A 26,044-nucleotide genomic window follows, 5' to 3' on the forward strand; every position below is an offset into this window, starting at 1 on the left:
AATTTAAATAATTTAAATAAGTAACTTATTGTGTATAACTAGTTAATTTACAAACATATGAGTAAAAACCTTATATATTCTAGATTATTACATTATATTAGTCAATACATATTTGTTTGGATATGATTATATTTTGGATTTAACTATTTATACTTAGGCTGAAACTAATACATCTTAGGCTTCTACTTGGGATGATTGGTGTATGAATGTACATATTTAGATAGAAATAATAAAAACAATTGTATATTTATATACATGTTTTTGTTGGGTTTTTTTTTTTTTAGATTAAACCTGTTTGCATAGAAATAGGCATAATCTATCCCGGAAAAGAAATCTGGTTAAGTTGCTTTATGTAAATTAATGGTTAATATGTATAAATATAATGTTAGAATGACCCAAATTAAATAACCCAAACATAATAATAGCATGATTGGTACTAAATATTTAATTGTCACAGTAAATATTGATTAAATAAAATTAAATAAATGAATTATTGAGCATAAGTAAAATATTTACAAAGTATTAACTTAATATATCCAGGATTATATCAGAAAATATGTTTTGTTTGTATATAATTGTATTTTTGATATAAATATTTACACCAGGTAATTGTTGGATTAAAACCCAATAAATCTTAAGCTTATTTAAAAAAATTTTTTTTATTACATTTTCACCCCAAACAAGGCACATTGCCACTTTGATGTAGGGGGCTACTATCAGGGACATAAACTACAGGGATACTATGTAGGGAGTTGGGCAGCAAGATGTCGGTTCATGTTACACTTAAACTTCTGCATGTCAGTACAGTTGGGGAAGCAGAAACTTGGAAGGGAATTCCAATGTCTAGAGGTTCTAGGGAAGAAACTACCGGAGGAGAAGGCTCTCTTACATCTAGGAATCTCTACTGTGAAGGGGTGTGATTTAGCTGCTTGTCGGGTTTGTTAGAGGTATTTACGTCAAGGAAGTATGAGTGTTTGCAGTTCGTCGGAGCATTCACCGTTAAAGTACTTGTAGAACAGGCAGAGGGATGCAACATTTCGTCGATGGGACAGAGGCTGAAGTTTAGATGCCAGTTCAAGGCCTATCAGATTGGCGACTCTCTTTTGAACCTTGTCTAGCAGCAATAGGCTAGTGGCAGATGCACCAGCCCAAATATGACAACAATACTCCATACATGGGCGAATGGTGGCCTTATAGAGGTACAGGATACTTTCGGGCAGTAGTAGCTTTCTAGCATGGTAGAGAGAACCTACCTTCTTCGCAGCAGTCTTGGCAATGTTCTCAATGTAATTGTTCCAACTCATGTTTCCTGTGAACATTAGGCCGAGGAGTTTGAAAGATGTCCTCTCAGATAAAGAGTCTTTGGCCATTGCTATTAGTGGTAGAGAAGGTTTCTTGTAATTATTGAAGGAAACAAGTTTAGTCTTGGCAGCATTGAAGGTGACCATCCATTTTTGTCCCCATTCCACTACAGATTGAATGTCATCCTCTAGTGTTTTTGCCATTTCTTTAGATATGTGTTCATTTGTTTTCCTGTTGTGTCTGTTATAGAGTGTAGTGTCATCAGCGCATATACCTATCTTACAGACGATTTTGTCAGAGAGATCATTTATGAATATTAGGAATAATAGAGGTCCAAGGATAGACCCTTGAGGCACTCCCACATTTATATCATATTGTTTAGATGTACGACCGTCAAGGACAACCTGGATTTTTCTCTTATCTAAGAAGGATTTTATTATGTTAAGTATTCTGATTTTCCTAAGAAGACCGTCATGCCATACTCTGTCAAAAGCCTTAGATATATCTAGAGCTACCACTCTGCCCTCCTCTGCTTTGTCCAGTGAATGGTATATACATTCATAGATTACAGTTAGGATGTCTGCTGTGGAACAGTCTTGCCTACATCCGTATTGTTGGTCGGTCAGAAGTTTAGCATCTGTAAGGTGATGGACTAGAGCTTGGTTAATTATGGACTCAAATATTTCGTCGAAAATTGGAAGGAGGCTAATGGGGCGATAATTTACTGGGTCAGTTCTTTCACCAGAATTTTGGAAAACTGGTACCACAGAAGCAGTTTTCCAGCAGGTGGGAAAGCAAGATTCATTAAGGCATTTATTGTAAAGTTAGGAGAAAACTGGATACTTCAGCGGAGCACTTTTTTAATAGCACAGCCGGGATGAGATCAGGTCCACATGCTTTTGAAGCGTCAAGATTTTTTATGATAGCATGCACCTGAGAAGTGGTGACTTTCAGATCGTGTAGTGTGGCGTCTGTCTGCAAAGGAAAGTCTGGGAGGGGGTGGTTAGCAGGGTCTAGTGTGGAGTTGGAGGCAAACCGACTGGCAACTGTTAGCCTTCTCGGTTGCTGAGCAAATAACCTCATGATTGTTGGATAGTGGGAGAATTGTTGATTGCCCATTATTTACTACACTGTTGTAGATTTTCCAGAAGTGACGGGTTCCTAATTTCTGTGCTTCAATGCATTTTTTGGTGGTTTCAGTAAATTCTCTCTTAGCTGTCTCTATTTCTTTCTAACAGTTACTTCTGGCTTCTATATACTTCTGTCTGAACTAGACTTATGTTGGTAAAGTTTGTGGTACACATGCTGCCTTTGCGCAATGGCAGCTGCACAAGTAGAAATAAACCATTGGGGAGAGTGGGGCTAGCTATAAAATTTCTGTGTGGGAACATGTGCTTCAATTGCCGTTTTGAACCATTCAGTGGTCTCATTTGTGCACCATTCAGCAGGAAGTGAAAAGATATTTCACCATGGGGCATCTCTGATGAGATCCCTGATGGCTTCCCAGTTAGCCTTTTTATAATATCTCGTTATACTAAAAAGAATTTAAGAAAGTGTGTGTGTATATATATATATATATATATATATAATCGTTTACATAGAAATAGATATTATCTATTCCGACAAAAACCAGGTTAGATTCCTGGATGTAAATTAAGGAATTATATTATGGGTTTTATTTGATACTAGCGGGGGTACCCAGCGTTGCCCGGGTGTTTAGAGGTGTGTGTGCTCGGGTGGGGGGTAAATCAAAACAAAAGAATAAGTGAGGTGATCACCCTGTTTAAATATTAAAAAAAAAAATGTTAAAAACAGAAAACGAACGTTAAAACGTCTTTAAAAAATCTGAAAAATAAAAACAAAAAAAACGTGAAAAATAAAAGCAAAAAAACGTGCAAAAAAGCTTAAATAACCTTGTTTCAATATTAAACCTTTAAAAACCGAAAAAAAAAAGAAAAGACATCTCACACCACGATTCGAACTCACAACCTTTAGATAATGACACCTTGCTGCAATGAACTGAGCTAAGAGGACGTTGACGAAATTAGGTCGTTTTTTTTAACATTTCAACTAATTCATGTTCTGACGTCATATGCGCATGCGTAGAGCCATTTTGTCACGAGAGGACGGTTTTTAGCTACCGCTGCCTGTACAAAAATGGCTAGTTTAGGGTGAAGGAATTAATGTTTTGGACCAATTTTTCGATATTTGTCGTCCAAGATGTCGAGCTTCAAAATGATACCAAACTCGTGAAAAGCTGTCTTCTCTATCAAAAGTTTTTGTGAGACATACAAACACACACCTTTTCGCTTTTATATATATAGACTAGAGGATGTCCCAGTGCTGCTCTGGTGTTTGTAGGTGTAAAAGAAGAAAAGAAAAAGTGTTTCGAATCCGAAGGTGGAAAAGAAAATGAAAGAAAATGTGAGATCTTACTGCTATGCTACGATGCCATAGGAAGTGAAAAGCATTGAAATTTAGCGATGTCAATCAAAAAGTTGACTTGCAGAAACGAATGTTGGTTGGAGGCCAGTTCAGCTTTCCGCCATTTCATTTTCCCCACGATGTTGGAGAAAACTAACTCCCCACAAAAAGGGAGTGTCCAAATGAATAGCAATTGTCTGACATGAAGAGTTTCTCCCAGATTGATCAAAGCTGATTGCTTTCTGGACGTCCTGGCATGAAAGGCCGGGAAGCTGCTTTCGCTTTCGCTTCAATTTCGCTTTTATACGAAAAAGCCAAACAAACATGCAAAAGGAAGGAATAGCGTGAATTTTATAAAAGTCAATGTAAATGAATGTAGATACGATGTGCCCCTTCGCAAATCGTAGATATTATGATCTAGGGAGTATATAAAAAGTTCTAAAACATAGTAAAAAAAAAAGCGAAAAAAGCCTTTGCTGGACATACAAAAATGTGTGCAGCCGTTTTGTCTTTTATATATATAGACTAGCGGGGGTGTCCGGCATTGCCCAGGTGTTTGAGGTGTGTGTGTTGGGGGGGTAGATCAAAACAAAATGAAAAACTAAATAATAAGCCAAGTAATAATCCTGTTTAAATATAAAAAAAAACGATGTTAAACTTGTTAAAACAATCGAAAAAACAAAAACAAAAAAAACAGTGAAAAAAGTTTTGGGAGGGAGGTAGGCTCAAACCTGAAGTCCGATGACTTAGCATGACGCCACGAAGGCAGGGACTTGAGAACAGCCAAAAATAAACGTTTAAAAATGCAGGTGGTTGAATGTCAACATATGATTTAAATATCACGCCATAGTAGTAGTAGTAGTAGTAGTAGAGTAAAGGAATTCACAGCGTGAATGTTGTAAGATAAAAGTCGCTAAAATAAAAGATATTTACGACGTCGTTTCGTAAATTGTACATATAATCTAAGGAGTATATAACAAGTTCTTAGACATAGTAACCGCCCCTTTGGCGGTCATACAGAAAAAATGCACACACACACACACACACACACACACACACACACACACACAAATTTTGCCTTTTATATATATACTAGCGAGGGGTACCCGGCGTTGCCCGGGTGTTTTTGGTGTGTGTGGTCGGGAGGGGGTGGGGTGTTAATGAAAACCTAAGAATAAACTAAGTAAAAAAAACAGAAAAACGAACGTTTAAAAACCCTGCTTAGCGAGGGGGGGGGGCTACCCGGCGTTGCCCGAGTGTTTGGAGGTGTGTGTGGTTGTTAATGAAAACATTAGAATAAGCAAAGTAAAAAAAGAAATCATAAAAATGAACGTTAAAATTTAAGCGAGAGGTACCCGGGGGGAGGGGGAATCAAAACATCGAAAAAAAAAACACAAAAAAAACTAACGTAAGGCAAACGAACGATGTTAAATGTAAAAATCGAAAAAACAAAAACAAAAAAGAAAATAGAAAAGCGAACGTTAAAACTAAAAACCAAAAAAAAAAACAGAAAGACGAACGTTAAAACTAAACCCCTCCCCCCCCCCAAAAAAAAAACCGTAAAAAATGGCTTACATAAGCCTGTTTCGATATTAAAATTTAAAAATCGGTGGGTACCCGGGTGTTTTTGGGTGTGTGTGGTCAGTCGGGGGTGGGGGTGTTAATGAAAACCTAAGAATAAGCGAAGTAAAAAAAACCCAGAAAAACGAACGTTATGTGAAAAATGGCTTAAATAACCCTGCTTCAATATTTAAATTTAAAAAATCGAAAAACAGAAGACATCTCATACCACGATTCAAACCCAAAACGTTTAGATAATGAACCAACGCTCTAAAAAAACTGAGCTAACACGACGTACATTAAATTTAGTCAATTCTTCAACTATTTAAACTAAATAAGGTCATGACGTCATCTGACGCATGCATAGAACCGATCTCGTCATGAGAGGACGGTTTTTGTTGACCCCCCCCCCTGTAGAAAATTGTTGATTTCAGGGTGAAAAAATTAACTTTTTTGGCCAATTTTTCGATATTTTTCGGGTGAAGGATGGAGCTTCAATATGATACCAAGTTTGTGAATTTTTGTTCTGTCTGTCGAAAGTTTTTAACGGACACACAAACACACATACATACATACACACATTTTCGCTTTTATATATATAGATAGATTAAATTGGTGGGGGAAGTTAAATAAAATAAAGTTAAAATAGCCTAATTAATCCAAATATTACATATTAGCATGATTGGTGCAAAATAAATCTTTAATTATCATAGTTAAAAATCATCTATAATATAAATCTCACCTGTTTGTTTAAATGTATGTAAGTATGTATATTTTTCTGTCTGCCTAAAACTTTTGACAGAGGCGACGGATTTTGGTATCGTTTTGAAGCTCGACTCTTTGGACGATAAATATCGGAAAATTGGCTAAAAACATTAATTTCCTCACCCTCAATAGGTCACTTTTCTACAAGGAAGGGTCGCTTTTTTCGCCAGTATTTTTCGAAAGTCATTTCCTCTTTTTGATTGACTAGCTTTAATTTAAACCTTTGCGACTTCTGGCTTGGTGATGGACACAACGGCAAAGACGTCACTTTTTTTCACGTTCTTTTCCTCCTGGATTCGAGCCTGCCTGCATACTACAACATTTTTATTTTCTCAACACACACCTCCAAACACTCGAGCAACATGGGGCACCCAGGCTAGTAGAATATAATTGATTAATTAACTTATTCAAATAAGTAAGAGAAGTAATTCACTATATTAAACTGAATTTGCAAAATACGTAAGAAATCTTTTTTACTATGAACAAAAAAATTGAATCAAACTTAATCATATCGAACATTAGATGTTTGTTTGAGCATAGTTATATTTCTAAGATAAATATTTATCCATTGTAATAATTAGATTAAAACCTAGCATATCTTAAGCTTATACGAATAAATAAGTAAGAAAACTGTAAATTTGATTTAAAAATGAGAAGCTAATTTCGTATAAATGAACCCATTGTAAATGTAATCATATTTAACATAATTTAGATAATCAATATTAGTTGTTTATCTATCTATAAATATAAAAACGAAAATGTATGTATGTTTGTATCTGTGTTGCTTTTTTTGTATGTCTACAAAAGGCTTTTTTCAGAGAAGCGGTCGGTCGCTTCACAACTTTTTAAAACTTTTTATATCACATATAAATCGTAATATCTCACACTTAACAACGAAGCTCGCCTGTCTATTTAATTTGCGCGATTTCGGGAAGATAAATATTCAGCATTTGTCGCTCGCCGCATGTGGGTTAGTCTTTTTCCTATAACATCTTGGGAAAATAAAAATAAAAAAAAGCGTTCCGCAGTAAATGAAATACTATCCCGCAGTCAAACTTGACCTCATTAACTCATTAAAACGGGCACCGGCTAAATCCAAGTAATTAAATAAATTCAAACGTGTTTCCGTTAGCATCTTGGTTAACGTCGCACGTTTTTTTTTACACTTTAATTTACAACTTTGCCTCAACGGTTCGAGTTCGATCCTCATACATACCTAACAAAACATTTTTTAACCCCCCCCCCGGAGTTTCCACACACACCTCCAAACACCCGGGCAACGCCAGGTACCCCCCGCTAGTATATGTATAAAAGGCAAATGCAGCGCATGCATTTTTGTATGTCCAAGAAAGGCTTTTTTCGCCGGGTCTCTGGGGGGGGGTTACGACATATCTTACAACTGTTTATATAACCCTTAGATCATACTATGTACGATTTGTGAAGGGACGTCGTGTCTAGGTTTATTTTGATCGTGTTTTATCAAATTTGCCCTATTTCATTGTGTCACATGTTTGTTCGACGTTTTAGTATAAATAAAGTGAAACTAATCGAGGCTAAGGCAGTCCCTCAGCTTACCTGCCAGGAATGTCCAGAAAGCAAATTACCTTTGATCAATGCGGAAAAAACCGTCAATTGCTATTCATTTAGACACTTGCCTTTTTTATGGGGAGCTGGTTTTCCCCCAACAACCTGGGAGACAAAACAAAACCAAAACAACTGCCTTATAGCCAAAGTTAAGTGCGAGATTTCATTTCCCTTATGGCATGATGTTTGACCTCATTAAATTCACGCACCTGTCACATAACTTTTTAATCGTTTAATTTCATCTCCTCACATTCCAGTAGTCTTGAGATAAGTTATCACGTTTTTTTTTTTTTTTGCATTCATCTCAAGCATTCGGGTTTGAGCCTACCACCCTCTCCAAAACTTTTTTTTTTTCAAACACCCGGGCAACGCCGGGCACCCCCACTAAAAAGTTTAACGTTCGATGGAGTCAGGGGAATCGACCAGCATGCTTTAGCCTTGAATGTCCAAGCCATAAAAAGCTAAGTAAAAGTTTTTATCCGTTTCGCATGAAATTAACCAAATCTAACTATTTCTTGTTTCCTTATGTTTTTATTCTTCTAAAGTTTCTATCTTAATTCTTTACATTTCCAGGTATATTGTACTGATAATTTTCTCCACTTAAAATAGAATTATAAACAGCGAAATAGTCTATTCACCTCGCTTAAATAATAAACCATGGTTATAGTAAGAGAAGAATCGCTAAAAAAAAATCATGCTAATTTAGTGGCTCTCGTCTTCAGGAGGCCTCAAGTTTTGACAAGCTTCTGGGCTTGACCTTTACTCCTGATCTTAAATGGAACACGTACATCAAATCTGTTGCCAAGGCTGCTGGAAAAATGGTGGGATCTTTCTATCGATCCGGTAGATATCTCACTACTGATGCTATTCTCTATCTATATAAGAGCCAGATACGTCCAAGGATGGAATACTGTTGCCACATCTGGACAGGAGCTGCTAGAAAGGACTTGTCCTGCCTTGATAGAGTTCAAAATAGACTTTGTAGCCTCGTAGGAGATATCCTTTTCTCTTCCCTGCAACCTCTATCTCACAGAAGAGATGTTGCGAGTTTGTCTCTGATGTATCGTTACTTTCATGGAAAGTGTTTGACTGAACTTAAGTCTATGGTCCCCCCTCGCCAAACTTTCACAAGAAACACTCGTCTAGCTGAAAACACTATTAATAATTCCCCCCACTCTTTATCTGTGCCTAAACCTAAACGTAGATTCCATGAACAAAGCTTCTTTCTTAGAACTGCACACCTGTGGAATTGTCTTCCGTTTTCCTGCTTTCCGGCTGACTACAATATGGTTATGTTCAAGTCTAATGTAAATAAGTTCTTGATGAGCCGTTCCATATAAGTTATCAAATTTACCGAATTTTCATTACTAATGATTACTATAATGTCCAATTTCTACTGTACACTCTTTAACCCTTATCCTTGGGTGGCCTCTTGGCCTTGATAAAGTGGTGATTCCAGTGTAAAAAAAAAAGTTAGAACTTTATTTAAGTATGATACTTATTATCTAGCAAACCACGTGAGCCTGGTCTGGAACTTCGACGCATAACTTACCTTTTCTAATCTGATTGCCCAGTAGAAATTGTAAATTTACTAGGTAACCCATCTGCTAGTGAATGATTGTAAACGGTTTTCTTTTTTTTTTTTTTTAAACACATTGGAGCAGTTGCAACATGTGAGAATTACTTGAGTCAGCCTTTGTCTGGCTTTTATCCCTGACTAGATCAACGAGCCCCAACTCCCCTATATATTTCTTCCACAAGAGTAAATTTTTGTTTGCATACTACCTTTATTCACTTGACTGGCCTAGACTACACCCCATGCTAGAATTATATGCAAATCGATATTTTTGTTCTAATTCCGATAGTTTTCAATGAAAATTTGTGAAATTTAGCACGTTATATGGCAACACTAACACAAGCACAGATCAAAAATTTTAAGCTAATCTGCAAAGTAATAAACAATTGGCAGCCATTTTGGGGATTTGCATTTTTTTTTTTCAGCATGCCAACTTTATATGCAAACTAATGCTAAAATATGGTGAAGTGCTAAAAGATCATTGAAACATTGATTATTCTAGGAATTTGTAAATTGTGAACAATAATAATAAAGAACAAACAACTTCAATATGGTTTCATAGTACAACCAATATCATATATAATTGCCATTTTTATTGACAAAAGCAAAAAGCATTTGGTCCATTGAAGATGTCAAACTTTCGATTTCATCGGATGAAATGTCTTTGGCAGCAGTCAGAATAGCATTTCAGAGGTCATCCTTGGAGTTGTACTGCCTTCATCCGGAGTAAATATTTTGTTCCAAGATGCTACACAGATTTTCGATGGGATTTAAATCTGGAGAACAGGCTGGCCATCGCATTATTTTCCCATGTCTGGCAAAAACTCTCTCCAAATATTCAGTGGCTATCCTTGCAGAATGAGACGGTACATGAATACCATCTTTTTCCGGAATGCGAAATTCTTCTTCTTGTGCTAGGTTTCAAATGTTCCTTAATGAAGTCAATGTAGAGTTTGGCGGTAATTTTCACTCCATCTGCGACTCTGAATGGTCCTACCAGCTCATTGCCAATGATTGCAGCCCAGAACATGATACCACCACCTCCTTGTTGACGCCTGATCCTTCTTTGAGGACATAGACACTCATTATGGTACCATCCTCCCCTCCACCTATTGGGTCCATCAAGGGTTGCTTGACACTCATCGGTGAAAAAACAGTTTGAAAATTCACCTTCATATGATCTCTTGCCCACTCCATCCTCTTTTTCTTGTGGATATCCTTTAATTGAGGGCGGACCTCTGGCTTTCCAAATTTTGCAATCGTCCTTAGGAGATGGCAACAAGTTGATTTGGGCGCAACAGGGACGCCAACTTTTTCAAAAACTTGTTTGCTAATTCCAAGTGGGTTACGGCAAACTTTTCTCTTTGATCTTGCTTATTGTTCGACGTGACAGATATGATTTCTTATGAATTTTCCCTTTGTCAGAACGTCCATAGCAAAGTTGAGGATTAGTACAATATTTTTTGATTGTACGATGATTACGGCGTAATTCTTTGGCAATTTCTAAGGTGGAAATCTTACTATGGAGCCTTTGAACAATTTTAGACTTCTCAGCTTGACTTAAAGCACCTTTATGTCCCATCTTGCATATAAAGTTGGCACGCTGAAAAAAACCTGCAAGTCACCAAAATGGCTGCCGTTTGCTCGCTATTGTGCAGATCAGCTTAAAATTTTATATCTACGCAGGCGTTAGTGTTGCCGTATAACACATGAAGTTTCACGAATTTTCATTGAAAACTATCAAAGTTAGAACAAAAATATTGATTTGCATATAATTCTGGCACGGGGGTGTATTTTAAAACTGATGCTAATGCACTTAAATCAAATTTTTCAATCTTTATCCCCTAAGACACAAAACTAACTAAAATACAAATTTCCATAAGTATTAACGACCCCTCAGTGTTGACGACAGGCTGGAAAAACTGAAACCTAACTGAATACAACGTGTAATCGCCACTTTCGTGGTAAACAAACATATTTTAATTACCACTGCTTAGGAAGCAATTATTAATATAAAATACAAAGTCATTGCTAATTCGCCAAACCTATTTTCCTGCTCTTATTTACTGATACTGCTTTACTCTTTTTGGAAATCATAATATATCATTCTATGACTAAGTGTAATGCTTAAATATAAAACCTATACTGGCCACATTTTTTTTGTTACTAAGTTATTCTACTAAAATAACTGGCACAAATGTTATTGCTAAATGTCTGCTTAAAAGGGATAATACTTGCCTCCAAGACCCCTGCCTGTGTCTGCTTTGCATGAAAACGTTATAATCCTTTATGCCCCCAAAACCTCTTCTAATCCCTATATATCTATATTGTATAATAATGCTGTATTCTTGTAAGTATATCATCTCTCCTGCTCCAAGTGGGCAAAAAAAAAACAATTGCTCTTCTCCCCAAGCTGATATAAAATCACATAATTTGCACGTACTTTGGGAGTTTTTTTTATGTTTTTTTTTTTTTTTTTTAGCATTTGGTCCTAATCAATACGAGGCTAACCTTTTAAAAATCGGTAAATACTAAACATCTATAGAATTCTATTGCTAAGGCATGCATTAGTTTAACCTATTTTTTTTCCTAGTAGAAATTAATTTCAAATCTACAACCCATACTCATACATAACTCGTTTCCAAACATAACCACATCTTCCACTTTTGAGGAGTGTAACTTCAAAGCAGATACTAATTCTTTGATACTAACTCTATTAATCTTAACTATCCATGCAGGGGCATAGAAATACCTGGCCTTGAAACCAGGCGCAGGGAAAACCCTCTCGGTGGACCTCTAGATCTGATTAGGTCATCCATCTAGAAGGAAAACTCTGATTTGTAAACCTGTGCCACTGACCTCATACGTCTTGGCACAAAACAGGGGAGGGAGGCCTCCTCAGTCCTGGACGACAACTTCCCTTGAGCTGGTGACGATCAAATCACCAGTTTGCAAACCTAAACTGCTTAAGGAATAGATAGGCTCTGCCTATTGCCCAGCTTCCATACTCCTTCTTTGCCAATTAGCCAAGAGCAGAGGTGCAGCTGCAGGGACTCATTAGAGACGCCCAGTGCTTAGCCTTGTTTCCTGGCTAGAGCAATGAATGCTGTCCCCCACATTTGCTTCATTCCCTTTCCCTACACCTGGGTATCTTGGGGGTGCTTGTTTACCATACATGCTAACATGATTGGACTGGGCCACTCCTGTTGGACAGGTTTGAGGGTACCGGTTTGACAGTTACTGGTTGCTGTTTCCGACTTACACTACAGGAGCCCTAACTCTTTGGTAGTGCTTAGAGCAGCTGCTTTATCATCAGTTGTATAATATCGGGATGTTTGTAGTGTCATATCGCGCATGGAAAGGGACCCTGCACTCATCTCTGGTGAGCATTCCCGAGGTCACATTCCTGTGGATGAGGAGCCGGCTGATGGTCTACTCGTGTTGCATGATGGTGGCTATGCACATCCGTTTTGCCTAACACCTCACCCTAGATTTGAAAAACTATGAAATAAAATGAAATAACAGCTCAATTCAAAAAAACGTTCAAACCAGACACACACTCAAACAATTCGCCTCCTCCCTTGAGGCTTGCATTTATAAATATCAAAGGACAGAACTAAATTAAATGATGTAGAATAATTTCTCCTAGCAAACTCCCCAGATATATTAGCACTAAGTGAAACTAACTTGCGCTCCTCCATCCCATCTAACATCTTTAATATGTCTGGTTATCTTCCATTTTGTTGTAAGGACTCTGACAGACTCATGCATGGACGGAGTCTATATTCCAGTCATGTACAAACAGACAAAAGTATACAGAAGCTAGAAATAATTGCAAGAAAGAAGTAGCAACAGTTAAGAGTAAATACACTGAAACCACCAGGAAACGCATTGAAGCATAAAAATTAGGAACTTGTGATTGCTGGAAAATCTACAACAGTAATTCCATTAGTAATAATGATAATAAAAGTTATCTATTCTTTATCCCATTAGTAATTATTATAAAATAATAGCTATATATCCCTTATATCTTTACCTTACTGAAGTTTCCTTAAATAAAATTATCGAACCTATGTTAATTAAAACCCTGATTGTTCCGAAAATAAATGAAAAATCTCTGAATCTTCACATCCCCCCTAAACTTAACTAAAACTCCATAACTATCCAATAAATATATTACAGCTTCCTTTTATTTGACAACCCTTTCTTTTATAATTATAAATCTATAATTATTACCCCTTTCATTTATATAAAAAGATCTTATATTAATTTTATTGGATGCATGTATCTGCCTTTGAACTGGACATATCTTTGCTCTATCTGCCCCTAGCATCACCACACAGCACAGAAACTCTAACCGAATTATGACTTTGTTAGCACGCGCAAATTACTGCTGCTCTCTATTGACATATGTTTGACATACTTTTCTTTGTTATCGGTCTCTCTTTCTATTGCTTTCATATTTTCCATTTCTCCCTTCCCCTCCCCCTCTTAACAATCTCCTTTCTTTTTTTAATTCATTTTAATTTTTTCCTTCTATTCTTAATCTTTAATTTCAACTCAAACTATAAATATAATCTATATTTCTCTCCCCATCCTTTTTCTTTTCCTTTTCCTTTTCTTTCCTCTCACTCCTCCCTCCCCCATCTATATCCAGAACTTCAAATCTTGTGTTTTTTTAATACTCATATGTAATTCCAAATACTCTTTTTCTTCTAATTTTTTTTTTTTTTTGCTTAGATTGTCTGACGAGATTTTATTATCCTGTTGATTGAAACAACTTGTAATGATTTAAGCAAAACTCCCCCAAGATTGAAATAATAAAATGATTACTTTTTTTCTTTCTCATGGTTCATTTCAAAGGCTCTTTTTGTCACTTCCTAAATCTAGTAAGTTTTCACAGGAACATGTTATCTTCAAGTATTTTCAACTAATGAAAATTGTTTCAAGCCCAAAAAGTAACAGTGTGAACTTAGAAAACCTGGTCAACAAAAGTAGTTTTTACTAAAATTTGCAAGCTGACTGCATTTTGGACTCCAGAATGTTTACACCCTTTTCTCTGTGCCTTTGGCTAATGGAGTTGGAAAGGACTCAATGACTCACATACTAGCTTTCTTTCATCTCATGCGCACATTCTTACACAGGAACAAATTGCTACTTACAGCTATACACATGGTAACAAGATAAACCAATGCACACACATAAAGAATGACACCCTGCCAAACACGCACACATAATGATCAACACACTTCTAAATGTTGTGCTAACACAATTTTATTGAAACAAACACGTGTTTGCATAAATGAACATTTTTGAATTATTATCTTTTATATTCTTATTTTTTGGGTCCGGGATATGGCCTTAAACTATATCCGATGATGAGGCCCCAGGTTGCGGGTTTGAGGAGTGTGGAGCCACCCTTTAATTGTCATATCTCCCAGGTTCACTCAGCCCCGGAGTGGTAATACCTGTTAGGGTCCCAACTATGGGTTGAATAGAAACCGACTTGAAAAAAAACAACAAATATATTCTATTAAAAACTTTTCTTGAAAATCACTGGAAAATAACCTGAAAAGGGTTGATATGCCATAAAACAAAAACAACCAACTTATTTTTTGTATATAAATGTTTCGTTATAAAATTTCATTTTTCTCCATTTTTCATTTACAAAAATCTGTGTATGTTTTAGATACATTGTGACCCTTCTATTCTCTCTTAATGTTTCGTTTATTTCTGTCTTATATGCATGCCCTATCTATCTATCTATCTATCTATCTATCTATTTCATTTTATTCTTTAGCTATAAGATAACATTTGTACTCAATTCATATCAGTTGCTGATTATGGTTCTTGGTCATATATATAAAGGCCAGTGACTGCACCACATATACACTGTCAATGAATCCAATGAAAACATCAACTTTATATCCAGTGAAGATCACAAGTAAAGCAACATACTTATTGATCTGCCTTCCTTTCATACAAAGTTTGAAACAACTAAAAATTGCAGAAATCATGCTGCAGGTAGATACCATTTTACAAACACAAAAATATTGAATTTTAATTAATACTCAATTCAAGATAGGCAAAAATAATAATAAAAAAATATGAATCTGACATTGTTAATTCAAAACTAAACCATTTAAAAAAAAAATTCTTATTGATTAATATTACTGTTGCATATGGATGTCATGTTAATTAATTCCATATAAAACAAGTTTGCAGTAAATATAAACATTCACTGTTCCAGAATGATAAATTTTATAAAGGATTACCGAATTGAGACTTTCATCAAAAGGCTCAATTCGGTAATCCTTCATAAAATGCTGCATTGATCAAAATTCTCACTTGCAGCAGATGACGATGCAATGAGACTTTGGCATACAATGTTATCAATGGTAATTTTTATTTACTTTTAGATGAATTTTTCACTCTGGAACTAAATGGTGGTCACTATGGACCCAAAAGATGTACCATCGTTGCTTTTGGTTGAATAAGCCATCTGCTGCTGATATAGTGGTGGATCAAACTGAACATCTTAGGCTTTGATTTTAGATATCAGCTCCATTTTTTTTTTTAATTTTGAAATCCATTACTTAATACAGGGTGACTAAAAAAAAAACAAAAGCTAAATGGAGGTCATCTAGAACATATGCTGTAGAATGGAGAAAAAAAGGCCAAAGACCCTAGTGTTTTGATGTGATGTTTTGAATATAATAAACTAGTTATGACCAAAGTTTCATTTCATTCGGACAAAACACTAAGAAACGGGGCCTAATTAGAGTTGGGGCCCGTTTTTTGGGGGAGGGGGGTCACCCTGTATTAATACATTGTTTTATCCCAAGAAACGCCAGGTAGAGACAATTAGCCTAAAAATAAATGAAAATTAAAAACGGACAAAACTTATAATCTGTTGACTTTATGCTAACCTGATGATTGAATGTGGTTAAAATTGTGCTCATTTTTACATTAAATACTAATCCCTATTAATTCCTAACTATGCATCGGACAAATACCATAATTATTAGATCGCTATATCTTATGACAACAAAGGTCTGTACAAAATTTCATCCAGATCGGCCTAGTAGTTTCCAAAAAAAGTGGAACAGATAGACAGACTAAGAGAAATATAATATAAAAGTTAATAAGTTCGTTTATTTTGCTGTGTGATGAGACAGCAATGAAAATGACATTAGTGATGAGCAGGATGTTGGTAGCATCCATTTCCGTTGTTCTAAGATGTACCCAGCATCTATCATCTCCACTACAAGGAAGATGAAATGGCTTTCTTTGAAAAAAGAAAAAGAATATCTGTTCTATGTTCTAATTGGATAAAAAGCAATTCATTGTTCAGTTTTGGGATGCCACCATATATTTTATGGGTGGAGGTAAGGGAAAATGATATCAAAGTGGATAAATCAATATCGGCATCAGTAATCACAAGGTTCGTATGTGTACCAATTCCTGGTTGAGAATGGCAAAGCTTCTGCAGGCATTTGGCAAAGTACAAAGAGAAATTTACTCAACTTAAATCGAGATCAAGAGTTGAACTGAATTTTAATGAGCAGAGGTGCCAAGTCTTCTGCTGTTATTCAAGTTGAAATATAATTGGCTTCTATATAAGATAATCATATGTAATGCTGATACTTATATATATATATATATATATATATATATATATATATATATATATATATATATATATATGTTATTTGTTTTTGTTTTTGCGATACGTCTTGAATGAATTCAATTATTTACAAAAGTGCATTTTTACCTAAATGTGAGTTGTAAATAATTTTCCCTTTAATCAATTTGGTACCCCCACATGGGGAGCGGCATATGTATTATTTTTTTTAAAAATTAAACATTTTTTTTAAATTCACTGCTACGTGTTTCGCTGTCTACGACTCATCAGAGTGGCTGAATCTAGTGAGATTCGAAATCAGGACTCCATGATAAGAAGCCTAAACTTTTACCCCTCGTCCACTATAAATATATATCTATATATATAAAAATGTAACTCTTGGTTCGTTCGCAATTAATTGTCTAAAAAACCACTGGACGGATGGCTTCCACGTTTGGTATAATATGTTTACTATATCCATGTGTGTTTTTATATATTTCATTTTAATTATAACATTATTCTTAATTTTTCTATGATAAATAGGTGTTTTTCTTTGTACCGAGAGGCCATTTTTTTATTTAGGGACAATTATTTATTACCGCTTCCTGTCACGTGACCAGTGTTACAATTTAGCGGTTTTCCTGCTAGATCTGGAGATTTCGTTTGCAATCTAGTGGGGAATTCTAGAAAATCTGGAGACATTTGGCACCCACACACCCGCATTAGATTATTAAAAATAAAGAAAAGCGCTTGAAAATACTTTAAAACATAAAATAAACTCATTCATGTAAGTAAAAAAAAGTAGCATTTATTGCCTTTGGTAACAATTATTTATTGATTATTTGTTTTGTTTTTCACCTTTTTTTCGACTAACCATTGTTTGTTATTAATGTCTAAAGTCGATGATCAAATTGATTTTTCTTTATATATTAAATTCATAGTTATTAACAGTGTTTCACCATATCATATCTCCTCAGCGTGGTTAGACATAGTGAGTGTTTCAAACTGAGATTCAAAACACTACCTTTTTTACAGTAGTCAGTTACACATGTGTATATGCTTGTATAATTATGTATGTGTATATGTTTATATAATTGTAGGTGCTTGGTCAGTCGTTATACGGGGTGTGGTGAACTTGTTAGATGGAGCATACTCAACCAAACCAGAGTGAATGCCACAACAAGTACAAGTATGTGCATATGGTTATATATTTGTGTGTGTGCATATGTTTATATATTTGTATATGTGCATATGTTTTATATTTGTGTATGTGCATATGTTTATATATTTGTGTATGTGTATATGTTTTTATATTTGTATATGTGCATATGTTTATATATTTGTGTATGTGCATATGTTTATATATTTGTGTATGTACATATGTTTATATTTGTCTATGTACATATGTTTATATATTTGTGTATTTGTATATGTTTTTATATTTGTATATGTGCATATGTTTTTATATTTGTGTATGTGCATATGTTTATATTTGTCTATGTACATATGTTTATATATTTGTGTATGTGTATATGTTTTTATATTTGTATATGTGCATATGTTTATATATTTGTATATGTGCATATGTTTATATATTTGTGTATGTGCATATGTTTATATATTTGTGTATTTGTATATGTTTTTATATTTGTGTATGTGCATATGTTTATATTTGTCTATGTGCATATGTTTTTATATTTGTGTATGTGCATAAGTTTATATATTTGTGTATGTGTATATGTTTATATATTTGTGTATATGAATGTTTTTATATTTGCGTATGTGCATATGTTTTTATATTTGTGTATGTGCATATGTTTATATATTTGTATGTGTAGAAATCGCTCTTAATCCAATTAACTGATACTTATGAATTTTCAATTATAGCTGCAAGCGTAAGAGGTCATAATATGGCCTACATTTAGTTTAATTTGCAAAGGGAATAAATGGAGGGGGGGGGAGTCTTACATGAAAATTCAGATGCTTCCAATTTTTGGAAATGTCAACAATAAGTATTAAACATCAATAATAAATATCTTCTAAGTTTCAGTTTCTTTGTAGCATTTTAAAGAGATTTTAGAGGGCATAAAATGGACACAATTTATTATTTGAAAGCTTTAATATATCAGACTATCAGGGAAATCTGATGTTGCCTGGGATTGATCAACACATATTTGACACTCCCATAATTTTATTGTAATTGAAATAAGTGAACTGGCTTATTTTTCAATCAAATTGATTAATTGCCTGCTCTAGTTGAGGACCCACTGCAGTGCAGTGGAAGACAGCTTTACATAGCCTCCCACAATTACTTAATCCACAATACACTGAAGTCCACATTGCACTGTAGAGAACATACCGTTGATTTTATAAAATTATTTCTATATAATGGCCTGCATTAAAGTTTAAAATATAAACGTCAAGTATCATGGTTCAATTTTGCACTAAACAGGAACATTCATTATGAACGCACCCCTGTCATATCAAAGAACCTACTGCTGATTTGCTGGGCCTTTCTTATGCATTTATGATGTTAGGCTTTATAAAGCATTAACTTTAGTCAAAATCATTGGTTCTTATTTTTTATCGGATCTTTTTCAATTATCAATACTTATCAAACATTCAATTTTCAATTATCAATACTTATCAATACATTCAATTTTCAATTATCAATACTTATCAAACGTTCAATTTTCAATTATCGATACTTATAAAACATTCAATTTTCAATTATCAATACTTATAAAACATTCAATTTTCAATTATCAATACTTATCAAACATTCAATTTTCAATTATCAATACTTATCAAACGTTCAATTTTCAATTATCAATACTTATCAATACATTCAATTTTCAATTATCAATACTTATCAATACATTCAATTTTCAATTATCAATACTTATCAAATGTTTAATTTTCAATTATCAATACTTATCAATACATTCAATTTTCAATCATCAAGACTTATACAAACGTTCAATTTCCAATTATCAATACTTATCAATACATTCAATTTTCAATTATCAATACTTATCAATACATTCAATTTTCAATTATCGATACTTATCAAACGTTCAATTTTCAATTATCAATACTTATCAATACATTCAATTTTCAATTATCAATACTTATCAATACATTCAATTTTCAATTATCAATACTTATCAATACATTCAATTTTCAATTATCAATACTTATCAAATGTTTAATTTTCAATTATCAATACTTATCAATACATTCAATTTTCAATCATCAAGACTTATACAAACGTTCAATTTCCAATTATCGATACTTATCAATACATTCAATTTTCAATTATCAATACTTATCAAACGTTCAATTTTCAATAATCAATACTTATCAATACATTCAATTTTCAATTATCAATACTTATCAATACATTCAATTTTCAATTATCAAAACTTATCAAACATTCAATTTTCAATTATCAATACTTATCAAATGTTCAATTTTTAATTATCAATACTTATCAATACATTCAATTTTCAATCATCAATACTTATACAAACGTTCAATTTTCAATTATCGATACTTATCAATACATTCAATTTTCAATTATCAATACTTATCAAACGTTCAATTTTCAATCATCGATACTTATCAATACATTCAATTTTCAATTATCGATATTTTCAATACATTTAATTTTCAATTATCAATACTTATCAATACATTCAATTTTTAATTATCAATTCTTATCAAACATTCAATTTTCGATTATCAATACTTATCAATACATTCAATTTCAATTATTAATACTTATCAAACGTTCAATATTCAATTATCAATACTTATCTATACATTCAATTTTCAATTATCAATACTTATCAAACGTTCAATTTTCAATTATCGATACTTATCAAACATTCAATTTTCCATTATAAATACTTATTAATACATTCAATTTTCAATTATCAATACTTATCAAACATTCAATTTTCAATTATCGATACTTATCAATACATTTAATTTTCGATTATCAATACTTATCAAACGTTAAATTTTCAATTATCGATACGTATCACACGTTCAATTTTCAATTATCGATACTTATCAATACATTTAATTTTCGATTATCAATACTTATCAAACGTTTAATTTTCAATTATCGATACGTATCAAACGTTCAATTTTCAATTATCAATATTATCAATACATTCAATTTTCAATTATCAATACTTATCAATACATTCAATTTTCAATTATCAATACTTATCAATACATTCAATTTTCAATTATCAATACTTATCAAACATTCAATTTTCAATTATCAATACTTATCAAATGTTCAATTTTCAATTATCAATACTTATCAATACATTCAATTTCAATTATTAATACTTATCAAACGTTCAATATTCAATTATCAATACTTATCTATACATTCAATTTTCAATTATCAATACTTATCAAACGTTAAATTTTCAATTATCGATACTTATCAAACATTCAATTTTCCATTATCAATACTTATCAATACATTCAATTTTCAATTATCAATACTTATCAAACATTCAATTTTCAATTATCGATACTTATCAATACATTTAATTTTCGATTATCAATACTTATCAATACATTCAATTTTCAATTATCGATACTTATCAAACGTTCAATTTTCAATTATCAATACTTATCAATACATTTAATTTTCGATTATCAATACTTATCAAACGTTCAATTTTCAATTATCGATACGTATCAAACGTTCAATTTTCAATTATTGATACTTATCAATACATTTAATTTTCGATTATCAATACTTATCAAACGTTCAATTTTCAATTATCAATACTTATCAATACATTTAATTTTCGATTATCAATACTTATCAAACATTCAATTTTCAATTATCAATACTTATCAATACATTTAATTTTCGATTATCAATACTTATCAAACGTTCAATTTTCAATTATCGATACGTATCAAACGTTCAATTTTCAATTATCAATACTTATCAATACATTCAATTGTCGATTATCCATACTTATCAATACATTCAATTTTCGATTATCGATACTTATCAATACATTCAATTTTTAATTATCAATACTTATCAAATGTTCAATTTTCAATTATCAATACTTATCAATACATTCAATTTTCAATTATCAATACTTATCAATACATTCAATTTTCAATTATCAATACTTATCAATACATTCAATTTTCAATTATCAATACTTATCAATACATTCAATTTTCAATTATCAATACTTATCAATACATTCAATTGTGGATTATCAATACTTATCAATACATTCAATTTTCGATTATCGATACTTATCAATACATTCAATTTTTAATTATCAATACTTATCAAATGTTCAATTTTCAATTATCAATACTTATCAATACATTCAATTTTCAATTATCAATACTTATTAATACATTCAATTTTCAATTATCAATACTTATCAATACATTCAATTTTCAATTATCAATACTTATCAATACATTCAATTTTCAATTATCAATACTTATCAATACATTCAATTTTCAATTATCAATACTTATCAATACATTCAATTTTCAATTATCAATACTTATCAATACATTCAATTGTCGATTATCAATACTTATCAATACATTCAATTTTCGATTATCGATACTTATCAATACATTCAATTTTTAATTATCAATACTTATCAAACGTTCAATTTTCAATTATCAATACTTATCAATACATTCAATTTTCAATTATCAATACTTATCAATACATTCAATTTTCAATTATCAATACTTATCAATACATTCAATTTTCAATTATCAATACTTATCAATACATTCAATTTTCAATTATCAATACTTATCAATACATTCAATTTTCAATTATCAATACTTATCAAACATTCAATTTTCGATTATCAATACTTATCAATACATTCAATTTCAATTATCAATACTTATCAAATGTTCAATTTTCAATTATCAATACTTATCAATATATTCAATTTTCAATTATCAATGCTCATCAATACATTCAATATTCAATTATCAATACTTATCAATACATTCAATTTTCAATTATCAATACTTATCAATACATTCAATTTTCAATTATCAATACTTATCAATACATTCAATTTTCAATTATCAATACTTATCAAACGTTCAATTTTCAATTATCGATACTTATCAAACATTCAATTTTCAATTATCAATAATTATTAAGTACATTCCGATACAAAACCTGTCTAAAAACACTGCTTAGCACATAAAGTACATTTGTGTGAAATTTAAAAAAAAATCGGACCAGCAGTTTAGGAGCCTATAGGGAACGAACTCATATACGCGCATACAAAGTTCCTTTTATATAATAGTAGATTTTCATTGAATTTGATCCACAGTCATTTGACACCAATTAAGCAAGATTCTCTGAATTTCAACTTTCTTCTAAAGTTTTAAATTTTAAACATTTCCTAGAATCAAAATAATGTAATAAAATTTGATTAAAATTAGAATAAGGATTCTAGACGTAAGTTTTAATTTCATTACATTTTGATTGGAATCTTTGTAAGGGGACATAAAACTGATGTAAACTGCATTTAGGAATTAATTCCATCCGTTCTGAGACTGGTATTCTTCTAGTGAATCTATAAAAAAAAAAGAGAAAAAATATGCATCCACTGGCCTTCTCAGCTTTTTTCCCATCAAACGGAGACTTATCATTGTACTATGAGGAGCATTTATAGAAAAACATTTAAAATTATGATATTGATCGATTGACAAGCTGTGCCCCAACTTTATAGCCAAATGAGTAAAAGAAATGATTCTAAACAAAATTATACAAAACCATCTTTTTATTAAACATATACTTGAGATTTTTCTTTTTCTTTTTCTGCAGAACATGTTATATTTTTACACAGCTGTTCCTTATGTACTTGAATTAATCTTTTAATCTAACCCGACATATTACACCTGGCAATATATATATATATATATATATATATATATATATATATATATATATATATATATATATATATATATATATATATATATATATATATATATATATATATATAAAATGGGTTAATAAATTCCAACGAAAGAAAGATGTATATTTAAATAAGGGAGTAGTCACCAACAATGTGTATTTTTTAACATTATTTTATTATTCCGTGTCTTGGTTTTTCATTGAGAATTATGTTTGGATCATTGTAATAATGTTTTTAAGTCATTGAAATCGTTTTACGCGCGCTTCAGACGGTCTGTGATGTGTCCTCGTCAGAAATTATTTTAAAATTTGAAAATAATTTCTGACGGTTAAACTATTATGAATATGGAATTTCAATTTTCTGTTTTTAATAATAAAAAAAAAAAAGATTGTTCCATGAAAAACTTTCCCGTTCTCATCAATTAAATCGAAACATTTCCAATTAAACAATTACGGATATATGTTCTCTTTCACTTTCTTTATTTTACTTTTAAAGCAACATTGTACTTTTATAAAAATTTTTTTTTTTTTTTTTCGAGCAAATAAATAATTTTAAACATTTTTTTTTGAATTGTCAAGATTCATTTTCTCCAGTAATATCGGTTTACTAAAGTTTCTGGAAGTAATAAATGACAATTTTGGTAATCGTGAAGAAAGAGAGAGCCTGTTTCCTCCGTTCGACTATAGGTGGCGTTACTGTCTGTCCACCCAGTTACGGAATCACAAAATGTATATAATGCCATCCTTGAAATAAAAATAAATGTTTTTGTTATATTTTAATTTTAAACATGTTTTGTTTTTTTTTGTTGTTTTTTTTTGCAAACATATTTAAGTTTAATTTTTCCAAACATTTACGTTTTTTTTTTTTTTTTTTTTTTTTTGCAAGCATAAATTAAATGTTTTTTGCTATATTTTTCTTTTAAACATATTTATGGGTACAACCGTTTTTCCGCGAGTATTTTTTACGCTCTTATAATAATAATACTAATAATAATAAAAAAAAAATCAACGTTTTTTCTTTTATCTTTTTTATGGGACCCTCCCTTTTTTCTTAATTTTTCTGCACTTATTTTACCTTTTCCGCAAGTATTATATATATATATATATATATATATATATATATATATATATATATATATATATATATATATATATATATATATATATATATATATGAAAAAGGATATTGTAAAACCTGAATCTTACTTGAAACTACAATTAAAAATAGCGCCGTACAATAAGTGCATAAGCAAACTTTTCCAAAAAAAATATTTCAAAAATATTTAGTTTATGCTTGCAAAAAAAAAACAAACAAACGTAAAAACAAAAAAAAAAACGTAAATGAACAAGCAACAAGACGTAAATGTTTGGAAAAATAAAATTTAAATATGTTTGCAAAAGCAAAAAAAAAAAAACGTAAATGTGAAAAAAATAAAAATGTTTGCAAAAAAAAAACAAACAAAAAAAAACAAAAAAAACAAAAACAAACAAACATGTTTAAAATGAAAATATAACAAAGGCATTTATTTTTATTTCAAGGGTGGCATTTGTGGGAACATGATGAGAATTGGCAGCCAACCGGATGCTAACGTCTCCAGCATAGGAGACAAAATGAAAAATCGTCTTTTGCACATGGCTCCACGCATTGTTTCCGTTTGGAAAAAGAAAAATAAGATAACCACAAAAGAATTATCAACCAATGGCAGCTCCGCGCCTAAAATAAAGGCCTAAAAAATTACAGTCAGTGGGAGCCGATGTGCCCCTATAAAACGAGGCATTTTTAGGGAACGAAAAAAAAAAAGAAGGAGAAAAACACAGGAGGCGAAGACGCCGCGCTGCTAGTTGTTGATGAAAGTAGTCGCCGCTTTCAAGTTAAAAGCCTGGACACATATCACCGAAGTAGCACGACCGGTCACCCACTTACCACCCCCGTCGTCCGAAAAGATAAGTACGCTTACGAACATTCATTCTTTGTTTAATTATACAAGCCTACAAAAGTTCATTCCTTATCAATGCATACAGACCTACAAACATCCTACGAACACTTTACCTCTTCTAATTAAAACTGCCATTAATAAATAAAACCGGTTCTCAACTTCAATATTCGTCTGTCCTTAATTGCATGGAGTCAGATTCTACATATTTCAAACGTTGTCAATTAAATGTATTCCTTGTTGTGACCTCTATGGCCTCATTTCCTTCACCCCTTCTCCATCTATAAAACAACCAAAAAAAAACCTCA

Source organism: Euprymna scolopes, chromosome 16, assembly GCF_053919585.1.
Source record: "Euprymna scolopes isolate OS-2025 chromosome 16, ASM5391958v1, whole genome shotgun sequence".
Taxonomy (NCBI): domain Eukaryota; kingdom Metazoa; phylum Mollusca; class Cephalopoda; order Sepiida; family Sepiolidae; genus Euprymna; species Euprymna scolopes.